The sequence below is a fragment of the Drosophila grimshawi genome, unplaced genomic scaffold (assembly GCF_018153295.1).
Source record: "Drosophila grimshawi isolate 15287-2541.00 unplaced genomic scaffold, ASM1815329v1 contig_1367, whole genome shotgun sequence".
Classification (NCBI taxonomy): Eukaryota; Metazoa; Arthropoda; class Insecta; order Diptera; family Drosophilidae; genus Drosophila; species Drosophila grimshawi.
Genome location: NW_025062889.1, coordinates 8,623,392 through 8,635,758, shown reverse-complemented (window position 1 = coordinate 8,635,758; position 12,367 = coordinate 8,623,392).

Below are 12,367 nucleotides of genomic sequence, written 5' to 3'. Positions count from 1 at the left end.
TAGCAACAAGTGTCGTGTAAAACGGCTTTTGGCGATGTGTGAACTGTTAGATGTATTTTCTTCTTTACTGTTTGTTGTTGTATTATTGGTTTTGGCGTTTTTGCGTTTGCCTTTCTGGTTGACTTTCGCTCTCTACACTCTCCGTTTTTGTTTTGATTATTGACTTTGCTCTTCAAAATTGGGCAAATGAGGGTCAAGGTTACAGCGACTTTTTGTTTTGGCTACTTCTTTGTCTTTTTACTTGTATTCCTGCTTACAGAAATAATTGATTTAATCAATTAATTTCTTATTTTCTCTCAGTGTTTGAGGGGTCGCTTTACTTGATTTTTATCTACAATATATATATATTTAGTTATCCGCCATAGATCGTAACTTATTTTGATAATAATATCAACGCCTTCTTTGTTGTTGTTTTGGTTTACGGCACCGGTACAAGTGGCTGCTCGTCATAAACACGCAATAAATAGCTGTATAGATATTGACATGAATTTATAAATATGTACAGCTATACATTGGTATAGCGATAAGAAAATAAACCTGCAAATGCAATGCAAATTAAATATAAAGGTTTTCGGCTTTTTGTTTAGCATATGAATTTGGGTACGTTTCTATTTACACGATTAAGTGTGCTAACCATATTATATACCCGCTAACTAATACAACAATACAGTTCCTATCAATTAAATACAATAATATGATCTTAATTAATTTAGCAATTCATCCATTTAAACCGACGCTAATTAAATATATCTTTATCCCAGAAAAAATTGTATAGCATACTTTGCGGCAGTTACAAGAAAGGTTTGCGTCTAGGGAATGTGGAAAGTCGAAATTTATTGTGTTTTGTGTTTGGAATATTCAAATTGTAATTGAAGATTCGTTTTCCATTTTTTATTAGTCTCAATTCAGTCTTTCTCATATTTCAAGTGCAAAATCACTGGAATAATGTGTTCACTTTTGCAAGATAATCAACGTCAGAGAAGCTAACTAATTTAGCGAAGTTTCAACACCGCTCATGCTATGGCAGTCAGCTCTTGACATGAAAGCTCCAAAGACAAAAAGCTGAAGCAGTGTGTCTGTCGAAAGCAGCTTGCTATGAAACCCTATTTGCAAACTTGAGACAAACGACCAAAATCAAATGAACTGCGCTGAGAGAGATGGCCGAGAGAAACCCAGCTAGCGAACATAAGCGCCATAAGATCAAAAAAGAAACATTAGCAGTCCCGCATCAGGGCATCAAGAACGCGATTAGCTGGAATTAACATGTGCTGCATGTATCGCTAAAGTCAGTGCCAATATTGACACGACCGACTGTCATTGGCACTAGGAGTATATCCGGTCTTAACAACTGACCGCCGTTGTGTCTGCTTAATGTATGTAATCGATTTCACACTACTTTTTAATCACTACAAAACATTTATTGTTTGCGCACAGCGAGAAAAGTTAAACAAAACCCAAAAATAAAAAAAAAATACGTCGAAGACAACCAAGGGAAAGAGGTACGTCAATTGTACAAATTGACTTGGCCATATTATTGGGCATTTTGGCCGCACTCACTGACTGCAATGGAACTGCGGCCCCAAAGTATCTCACGCAGTTAACACACACAAAAGGTTTTTATTGTGCGTATTCGTTGACAGCTTCAATCGTCGCTCTTGGGTCCAAGACCCAGAGAGTAACATCGATTTGGGTTTCCAGCTCAGACTCAGACTCAGACTCAGTCATCTCCGTCGTCGTCGTCGTCGTTTGTTATATTTGTTATTTATTTTGCGGTTATAATACTTATACTCGCCTTTTTATTGTATTTACAGAAAATATTGTCGGCTATTCAGTGCCGCAAAATAAAAAAAAACACAGCTCAACAAAACAAAAAGTATTTTTTTACAGTTTAACTTTGGGTTTTTGTACTCGCAGATGATAAATTAGCTTTGTACGTAAATTCAAAAAGAAAATTTGTATGTGAAAATACATCAGCTACAGCTACAAGTACGAATGAGAGAGTGTGCGAGGGCCCTCCCGAGGTAGAGGTATGTGTATGTACACACATATGTGTAAATATCTGCATGACAATAAGCCGATACCCGAGCTGGAATCACTTCATCTCCATGCTCCGTGCTCCATGCTCCGTGCCTCGTTCATAATGAATGCCACATTATTATTTTGTACTTTGTCAACTAAACAGCAACCCCGAATGGCGTTGATGCGATGTGATAATTCAATGTCGCGCATCCAGCGCACGGACACCTCAGATACAGATACAATAATATCTTTCTTATATATATATATGTATATGTATATATATGGATGGGAGTTGATGGCTGTTGATCTTTGTAGTGATGACCGCGGTTTATATTTTTTAACATGCCAAAAGAATTGTAATTACGACACTGTCATCTCAATAGCTGTATCTGTCTCAGACTGTGTGCCGTATCTGGGTATCTTTGTATCTTTGTATCTGTGTGTATATGTATATCTGTGATGTATCTCAACAATGGCATCAGCATAACAAAGAACAAATTGCTGTAAGCTCTGCTCAGACTACGCTCAGCCTCCGCTCTTTAACTCCATCGTTTGTTGTCTCCACCTCGATCTCCATATATATATATATATACATATACATACATGTATTTGTCCGTCCGTCTGTCTGTCTGGCCGTCTCGGTTAGGCACGCCATTTTAATAAGCGTAGAAAAAAGCGCACAAAGCGCCTAAATAGTGTCAATGATTAATTGCTTTTGTGATTATGTGGAAATTTAATAGATTTTTTATTACGCTCGCTTGCAGTCGAAAAATTGATATTCTATAAAGGTACACAGAGAATTGTAGCTGGAGGCTTGTGGCACGTATCCATCCATTGACTGTTGCAGCATCATTATTACCCTCAGTTATTTGTCAGTGTTTTGTGTTTGTTTTACTGCTGCCGTTCGCCGGATGACAGTAAAAAGGGCCGCATCATTGTAACAATTTCACATTTCACATACAAATTGAAATTCACACGCGTCACGCTGCCAACTGCATTTCATTTCGCTTGATTTGCATTTCATTCCTTGTCTTTTTATTTATTTTTTTATTTTTTTGAGATATATTTTTGGTCTGGTTTGACAAACTTGTTAGCACATTTTTGCTGTCGCATGCCGTCGCAGCTGATGGACTTGTATTAAATGTAATGCCACCACAAATCCTCTAAGCTGACCACACACACATGCACTGAAGAGAAATAGACACCCAGCCAAGTCAGCCAGCCCCAAATGTTGGCAGGTGCTTTTTCCGCACACCACACCAATCTGTACGAAATCCACACAAAGTCCCAAAGAAAATACGCATTGAAAGGGGAAATTCAAGTGGAAATTACTCAATTACAAACGCTGGGCGCAAGAAAATGAAAACCAAACGGACATGATACCAAAATATAAACCCCATTGACCAGTGGCTTAACAGTGGGCCGCCTTTGGAATTACATCAACTACTTGCACTTGTTCGCCTCCTTGGCGGGTGTCGGCATGTGTGTGTGTGTGTCCTTGCTAGAGTGGAGATCGTGTCACGAGGCAGAGAAAGGATACAAGTACGAGTGTGTCAGAAGCAATGCAAGAAGAACTCAACTCAAGTTGCTTTTTATTTAAAAATATATTTAAGTGTTAAATAGAATATTAGATGAAGTATTATCAATAATTAATATAAATATATATTTAAATACTAATTAAATATGAAAGTTAATTCGATTAGATTGGTTTCACAAGCTGTTTATGAAATAATATTGATACTGAAAAATGCCTTGAAAGTGTTTTTTTATACTAAGTCTATATTTCTTGTAAGATGTCGATTCTGTCAGCAACAAAACTGATTTTAATTGTGTTATATTTAAATGTATCGTTTCATATAATAATAATATAATACAAATCTTAAAAGAACAAATAAATAAGTATTAAATCACTTAAGATATTCGTAAATTTAATATTTGAAAACAAAGCGGATTCTAAAAAGTAGTAAAACAAATTAGATTTCTTTTCCAAAATTACGAAATATTTGTGCAACTTATCGTGTGCCGTTCGTGACACGCGACTATCGCTAATTGTTATTGATGGTTCTGTCAAGTTGGAAGTCCGTATGATAGTTAAGGAGGGAAACCCTACAAAGCAATGCAATATGTGCGATAATTACACCCCATAAAGCGCGGGGGAGGGTGGAGGGATAAGCGTGAGGCAGGCATACGAACATTATAACAGGACAATTATGTAACCTGATAAGCGCAAGAAAAGTCGCAGACAAAGTAGTGAAATTAATAACTTACATACCTGCCAACCAACTCCCCCTCCCCTCCCATCCCCTCGCCTACTGTCCGTGTGCTTTGCTGGCCAAACATATTTATTACAAATAAAGAGACAAACATAAAAGACAAACAAATAAACAGACTAAACAGCCGGGCAAATAGCAAGTGACATGAAGACCGGTACAACAAAGCGTTTGGAGCATTTAATAGGCTTAACTAGGGCTGGCAGTGGATACGCTGCTTGAAGGGGCGGGGGGTGGAAAGGGCCGCAAGAAGTGTTGACATGTTGGGCATTGTTGTTGTTGTTGTTGTTGTTGTCGTTGCTGTTGTTGCGACAATTTACACTTCAATTCAAGTACAAACCCAATTGGTTTTTGGATTTATTTCCTCTTATTTTCGATATATTATTATTATTTTGGGTGTGGCTGCAAATCTAATTTTGTAACTGTTTGCAACTTAATGAATTTGATTAGTTTTGTGGCACGTTCCGGTCGAGTCACATTGCGCTACACACTCCATTCCTATATATATTGTATGTATGTATGTATGTATGTATGTAAATATGTAGCTGAGAAGCTGTCGCAGAGTATCTTTCAGTTAGCAAGCTTCTGATTGGCGCATTGCCATCGGGCTTTGCATCTGGCATTGACTTGGAGCTGAGCTACGAGCTGCGAGCTGAGAGCTACTCGTATTACGAGTACGCCAATATGCACATACATACATACATACATACATACATACATACATATGTACATAGATTAGGTAAGTATGTTTGTGTTATCATCAAGCTAAAAGTGCCTAGCAAATGTGCTTGTCGCTTTGCGGCACTCGTTTCGTTTCCAGCATTTCCATTTCCATTTCCAATCTCAATTCCAATTCCAATTCCAAATTCAATTTTATTTTCATGCGCACGCTCTCGCTCGCGCGTGCCTGCCTGTCTGCCTGTTCCTCACTCTCTCCCTCACGCTCTCTCTCTCTCTCTCGCTCTCTCCCTCTCTACCTCTCCCCACTGTTTCGGTTTCTCTCTCTTGCTCCCGCACGCGACGAAGCGTTGCTGCTGGTGCTGCTGCCGCTGCTGCTGCTCTCTTCTCGATTATTTTATCTGACGGTCGGCCAGCCAATCGCAGTGCCGTTTCATTGCCAGGTGAGCTATTGGCGTTTCCGTATCAAAACGAAATTGGCATAGAGAATAAATTGTTGTGCACCACACCCAAAAAATAATGAATGAGGTGTGCCCAATAAATTGACCACAAACCACTTGCAAAACATTTCTGCTGTGCCAGGGAAAATCCACTTGATGGTTTAATGGCCGTAACACCTGATGCATTTCAGCCAGGCGCAGGGCACAATTGCAATTTTTACGCTCTTTTAATTGAGTTAGCTAATTAAATGACCATCCCTGCTGTGTCTGTCTACAGCCAACAGCACCCACATGGCCCATGCACTGTGGGAACCGCAGCAGCCTTGACGGACATAAAAATGTGCGGCGTAATTGTTGGGTGGCATTTTATTGTGATTGGACGGCAAACTGAAAACTGTGCAGAGTTTAATGTTGTGGCCTGAATATGGGCAAAAGCTCAAAGCCACTGCTCAAAAAATGTTAAATGTTGTTTGCCTTTAACTTTAGGTGAGCTTAAGTCGGGCGTTTCCCCATTTTCCCAGGCCAACTTAACGTAATTGCTATGCACACACGTCTCTCGTCCAATAATTTCACGCAGTGCTAATTAATTGCCCAACAATCAAAAAAATGCAGTCGCAGCGAGCGTGAGAAAACCCAAAACTGGAAACGCCAATTCAGTTTCAGTTCTCTCTCTCTATCTCCCTCTCTTTCCCTCTCTCTCTCCCTCTCTCTCTGTTTCGGAACTTGTCGCCTCAGTTTTTACAAGTTTTCAATTTTCACACCTGCCCGTGCGAGTTATTCAATTGAATTGAATTGAATTGAATCTGTGGAAGGCAGCAAATTCAATTAGTAATAAACTAGGCATTGATACGCGCCCCAAGCAGCCAAGTCCACATCGATTCCCGATTCACTTGTGTGACTATAAAATTTATTAAAGCCCGGGGGCTGCACACACTGGGCTTAGACTCGAGTCAGACATTGGCTAGCTGCTGTTCTGTTTCGGTTCTGTTTCGGTTGTGTTGCAAGTGCTGTTCGCCCACGTGTGGCACTTATAATAATAAAGTAATTCAGGGAAATCATTTGCAGCAGTTGTGCAGCGGCATTTGAAGTGCGCCTATTAAACGCTGCAAATCACAGCCGATGCGCAACAATCTGTAAACTTGTTGCGAAAAGATGAAAAAACTCAATGCGACTCTGCCTCACATACGCATAAATATAAATGTACGAGTATGTAAGGCACCCAGAACCAGAACCAGAACCAGAGCCACAAGCACAAGCACAACCACAACCACAACCAGAACAAGAAACCGTGGCATTCAGCAAAAGACCCCGAACACCAACGCAGCGTAAAGAGATCAAAATGAAAACATTTCAGTTTTGAAGACATCGCACAGTGGGACGAACTAATAAGAAACTGTAACAAACAATCTGACCACAATGTTCATTAGAGGCTTGAAAGGATTGATTATTAATAATAATACTTCAATATATGTTAAAAAGAACCCTTTGCTGAGAAAACTATCTTTTTATTTGTAAAATGTATCTGTGTATCTTTGCCATATACTTTCAATTTCTGTTATTTCTCCTTCACTGTCAAATTTTGTATTCTTATTAATTAAATCTAACATTTATTTTAGATATTAAACACAAAATTCAGCTTGAAAAAGTATTTGTTATTTTATATTTAAAATAATATTGACATTTATTTAAATAAAATTTAAGCATTCAAACTAAAACTTTATACCACAAAAATGCATTAATTGGAGGTCAGTAAATATAAAATAAACTTACTAACTGATAAATTTTAATTGATAATTTAATTAACTGATAAATTTTAATTGAAAAAACGTTGGAATTTAATTAAATATATTTAAGCTGACAACTTTTTACTGTGTGCGCCACAACACAGCCTTAGTTGCAAGCCAGCTAATATAAAATAAGGCAACAGACTTTAACCTTTGGTTTGGTTCTGTTGCATTCCAGGCCAGTGTGCAACATTATCGAGAGCCTACCGGGTCAGGCCCAATTCCAGTCACCGTACCAGTCGCAAGGCAACCTCTTCATCCTCGTCCTCGTCCGCATCCTCCACATCATCGTCGTCGTCGTCGTCGTCGTCTTCTGTGGTGCTTGTAGTGTGTAAATCACGGAGGGCGTATAACGTTGCTTTTGCTCTTCATTTGTTGTATTTTATGCGTACATCTTCGCGGAAAAGGCATAAAATTATTAAAAATCGTTTAAGTATTTCGGCATCTTTCATCGCTGCCACAGCGGAAGCAAAATAAAAATGCAGCCAGCCAACTATTGTGGCAGCCCCCCATTGCAGCCCCAGACCCACAAGAGTGCTTCGACTTCAAGCCACAACAATGTTTTCAATAATCATTTCATCGCCACCCCCCCTCCCATCCCCATACCCCCTCCCACTCCACTCTCCATTTCTTTTCTCCAACCCTCCACACACACAAGCGAAACAAAAGCAAGCTGCCACAAGCAGTGCGGGTGTCAAGTGATCGATGCAACTATGATGAGGCTCAGAACAAGGACAACCACAACAAGGGGGGGTGAAGTGTTAAATACATGTTATTAGCGCAGTTATTAATTAACACACATAACACACACACACACACTTCTTTTAGCTGTGTACGTGCCTAAAGACTTTATAATTATCGTAAAATGAATGGCATTCCCAACAACAATCTTGTTTTTTCCTTTTTACAAATAAATCTATAAAATAACTAAAATATATATATATATATATATATATAAATTATGTATAGCCTGCTTGGCAGGGGAATTACGTGTCTTCTTTAAATTTTAGCTAGTTCAACTTGGAGCGTTTTTCTTAAACTACATCCACTGGCGGAAAATGGAAATTCTTGAAAATTCTTGTCTTCTCACATTTTTCATTTTTCAGCCGAGCAGCTAACCAAACTCAACAGTTTTGCATGTTATTATAATCCTAGCATTCTGACTAATAATAATATTTATATCACATATATTTCACTAAAAGAAATTGGTCGGTTTACTAAATTTATACTCGATTTAAGATGTCTGCAATTGGAAAAGGATACATCAGCTTCGACGTCCCAAAGTTATTTGTTGTTCTAAGTTATAACGATTTTAAACTATTTTTCCTGATTCTACTATTAACATTCTGTACACATTTGAATAATGCATTTTTGCCTGCATTTTAATTCAAAACACTAAACGAGAATACATTAATCGATAAGTATCGATTACCAGTTGTAGGCAGTTTAAGTAGCAATTGAATAAAACGCCTGTCTGTGCTGGAAATAAATGTCATTGTCACCTGCAAAGCACATAAAACATTTGCTCTGAATAACAAAGCCTGACTGTCATTATGAGCAGTTGAAGAGTTGCACTCAGCGTGTGCGGTGGCCAACTGCAGGTCAAATTTGCCATGTGTCTATGCATGTGGATATGCCAACATTTGAGTAGATATGCATTTGCATACATGCATATAGACATATATATATATATGTATATATATGCATAAACACGCATGTACGTTTTAATATTTAGTGTTAATATGTTGACGGATTTCTGGCCATAAACACTTTTTTGTGTGGAACGGTCCGCGTCGTCGTCGTCGCCATCGCTGTCGCCGTCGCCGTCGCCCGCCTCTGGAGGCTAAAAGACGATGCCTGCCCCACACTGTCGCTGCCTGCGTCGCTGCTCGCGTCGCTGCCAGAGTCGTCAACGTCACTGTCGTCCGACTGCATTACAGCAACTTGGCTATAATTTTCTTTAATGATGAAAGTTTGGCTGACTTGGCACACACACGCTCACAGGAATAGATGTAAGCATGTGTGTACACTTAAAGAAAAATGCTGTTATAAATTAAAGAAAGGCTGGAATAGAAATTGTAAAAAGAGGTATATATAAAAAGAATCGTTACAAGCATTTTTGCACTTTAGTTGGACATCTAAATTCGATAGCCTGCAAATGTCCTTCAAGAGATTTTAAGTTCCAAAGACAGATTTTCAATGCAGAGGTTTTCTATTAAAATTATTCTAATTTAACTACACTGAAACCATAATAAATGAGTAAAATTCATTTGTACAAGGTATGAAGCAGTAGAAAGCATCTCCGATCCCACAAAGTATATATATTATTGTCAGGCAGAATATCAGAAGTTATAAATCATTTACCAATGGCAAGAAAATCACAAATTTTAAAGGTATATTTTTACAATTGGCATATTGAATACTTTGACGTATTGTTGAACAACTGTAATACTTTCATTATAATCGAATTAGAAGTAGAAAATTTTATTCATGTCTGTGATTTAATAAAAAGCTTTCTATCGTAGAAAAGTGTGTTAGTTTTTCGCTGTGCCGATCACGGTGCGATTCGCCAGTGCCTCCTCGGCAGGGACCCAAAGTTCATTAACATAACAAACATTTTGAGGCAAGCAAAAAAAAAAAAGAAACTGAAGCTGAAGCTGAAGCTGTGGCCGTAGCCAAAGCTGCGTTGTGGGGAGGTGGAGCCGACGTATTATAACAATAGTACGAAACCTATTAACAGCAACGATTTTTATTTTTACTGTTGTGCGTCGTGACGACTAAAAACTGCGACGGCGACTGCGATTGCGACTGCAACTGCAACTCGCAACTGCAACTGAGAATGTGACTGCGTTGCCAGATTCGCTGCGCATCGCTGCATTTCATATTTTGCAAACGGCACGCACATGAAATGACATAAATTATGTGGCAATCAATTATCGACCTGATGATCACGAACACAATACTATATATATATATATATATATATATATATATAGTGTATATAGTTATGTATATATGTGTGTGTGTCTGTTAGTGACGATCGCCATCGTTGGCTTGATGTGCAGTCGAAAACCGAACCGAACCGATGCAGAATGGCCGAAACCGTGTTAAACTGAGAGGCCAATGGGGCGTTTAGATCCCCAGACCTATTTGCAATCGATCAGCGTTAAGGAAAAGCTATGAGCCATTTGCTGTTTGGCAACAACAACCGTCATCCAACTCTCACCAAAACACCATTGCCAGTTTCACAGCTTGTCCCTCAGTCTCTGTCCGACTGTCCATCTGTCCATCTGTCCAGCTGTCTGTCTGTCTGTTTGACTGCATTGCTTCATTCACTGTCATAGCCAGTCAAGGTGTTGCTGTTGTTTCTGTTGTTGTTTGCTGCCAGTGTCAGGTATTACATTGTAACTATGTCTGTGTGTGTGTGTGTGTGTTAAAGTGTTGCTCTTCAGCTGACTGCAGTTTTAAGCATAAAAACATTAAAAAAAAAGAAGGGGGAAAAAAACGCAAATACATCATCCATATACATAGCACAATATCATTTTCCATATGACAAAAAGTACAGCAACAGAGTTCGAGCTTCGACAACAACATCCACCGTGGTTCCACACTCCATGAAAATGTATTGAATTTGCAGCATAACAAAATGATGGGATTTGTGCAATAGATAATATGGGTAATAATAAGTTAAATATTAGTGATAATAAGCCGGGTCTATCCCTGACAATAAAACGTATTCATAACAAGTAAAAATGTTATCGTAGATTAAGCTCGACTACGAGATACTTTCAAATATATTAATTATGCGTGTCTTTTTATCAGAACTTTCTGAAATGTTTACAGTTGAGTAATAAGATGCCAGAGAATAGTGTATATTAATGAAGAGGCCATATTATTAAAATTATGTGTTTTGGTAGCTATCTAACATCGATATTTATCGATATTAGTAGATAAATTAAGAATATCTGATAGGCGCGTGGTATACGAATACTTATATTCGAAATATTTCAAAGTACGTCGCTCTTCTAGTCACTGAGATACACTTATAAATACTCGACTCGACTATTCATCCTGATCAGAATATATATAACCTTAACAGAACTTCATTATAAACATTTTTAATGTATACTTGATTATCAAAATAATACTGTGTCTTAAACAAATAAACTACCCCTAAACAAACTTCCAAAATTTAATTCAAGCTTAGAGCACATTTATTAGCTGATAAAATGCCTTACACATTTCTTTGTGCCTTGGGACACTGTGCAAATAATTTACTACTTGACTTATTCGCATTTTGCTAGCGGGGCGATGGCTCTGTGGGCCTTATTGTCTATCTCTCCACATCTTATTTATTCTTATTCTCTCGCTCACCTCCCTTCCTGCTCTGTCTCTCTCGTGCTGTCCGCCAATGTGCATATTGCTGTCTCGCTCTGTTGGCTGGGCATATCAACGGGTTCGATGTAAAACTTGATACTTAAGTATGAATATTCGTTGCTGCCTATTATTTATTGCCGTTGAGAAGACGACGTTTATTATAATTCGAATATTGAACCTTTTGTGATTTTTTTTTCTTTTTTTTGTTGGTATTTTGTTGTTGTTTTTTGTTGTTGTTGTTGTATTTTTTGTATTTTTGCCCGCCAGTGTCGGCTAGCGAACAACGGCCATTTTGTTGCAACATTTTAATGCACGGTCGTAAATTTAATACGCCCCGTTGGCCATAAACATTCAAACGAGTGTCCAATATGAATGAATCCAAAGAGATAGACGAACGTTGGCCACAACTGCCGTTGCTAGTTGTTGTTGCTGTTGTTGTTGTTGTTGTTGTTTTTGTTGTTGCTGTTGTTTGTTGTTGCTGTTGCTTGTTGTTGTTGTCGTTGCTTGCAATTAATTGTTTGACACATTAATTAAGTGACTGGCGCTGACATAGAAAGGTCAAAGGCCGCTAATAAGCGTTAGACAAGTTAATTTGAGTATGGCTAGAAATTCATCTAGTATATGTATCTCAATACCTGTATTCTCATATGCTAGAAATGGATTTGGGGGCATTAAGGCTAATCGCTGCCTTTACGCAAAAACGTAGCGTGCACACACACACACACACACACACACACACACACACAACACACACACACTATGTATATGAAAATAATGAATACAGATTTATAAAAATAAA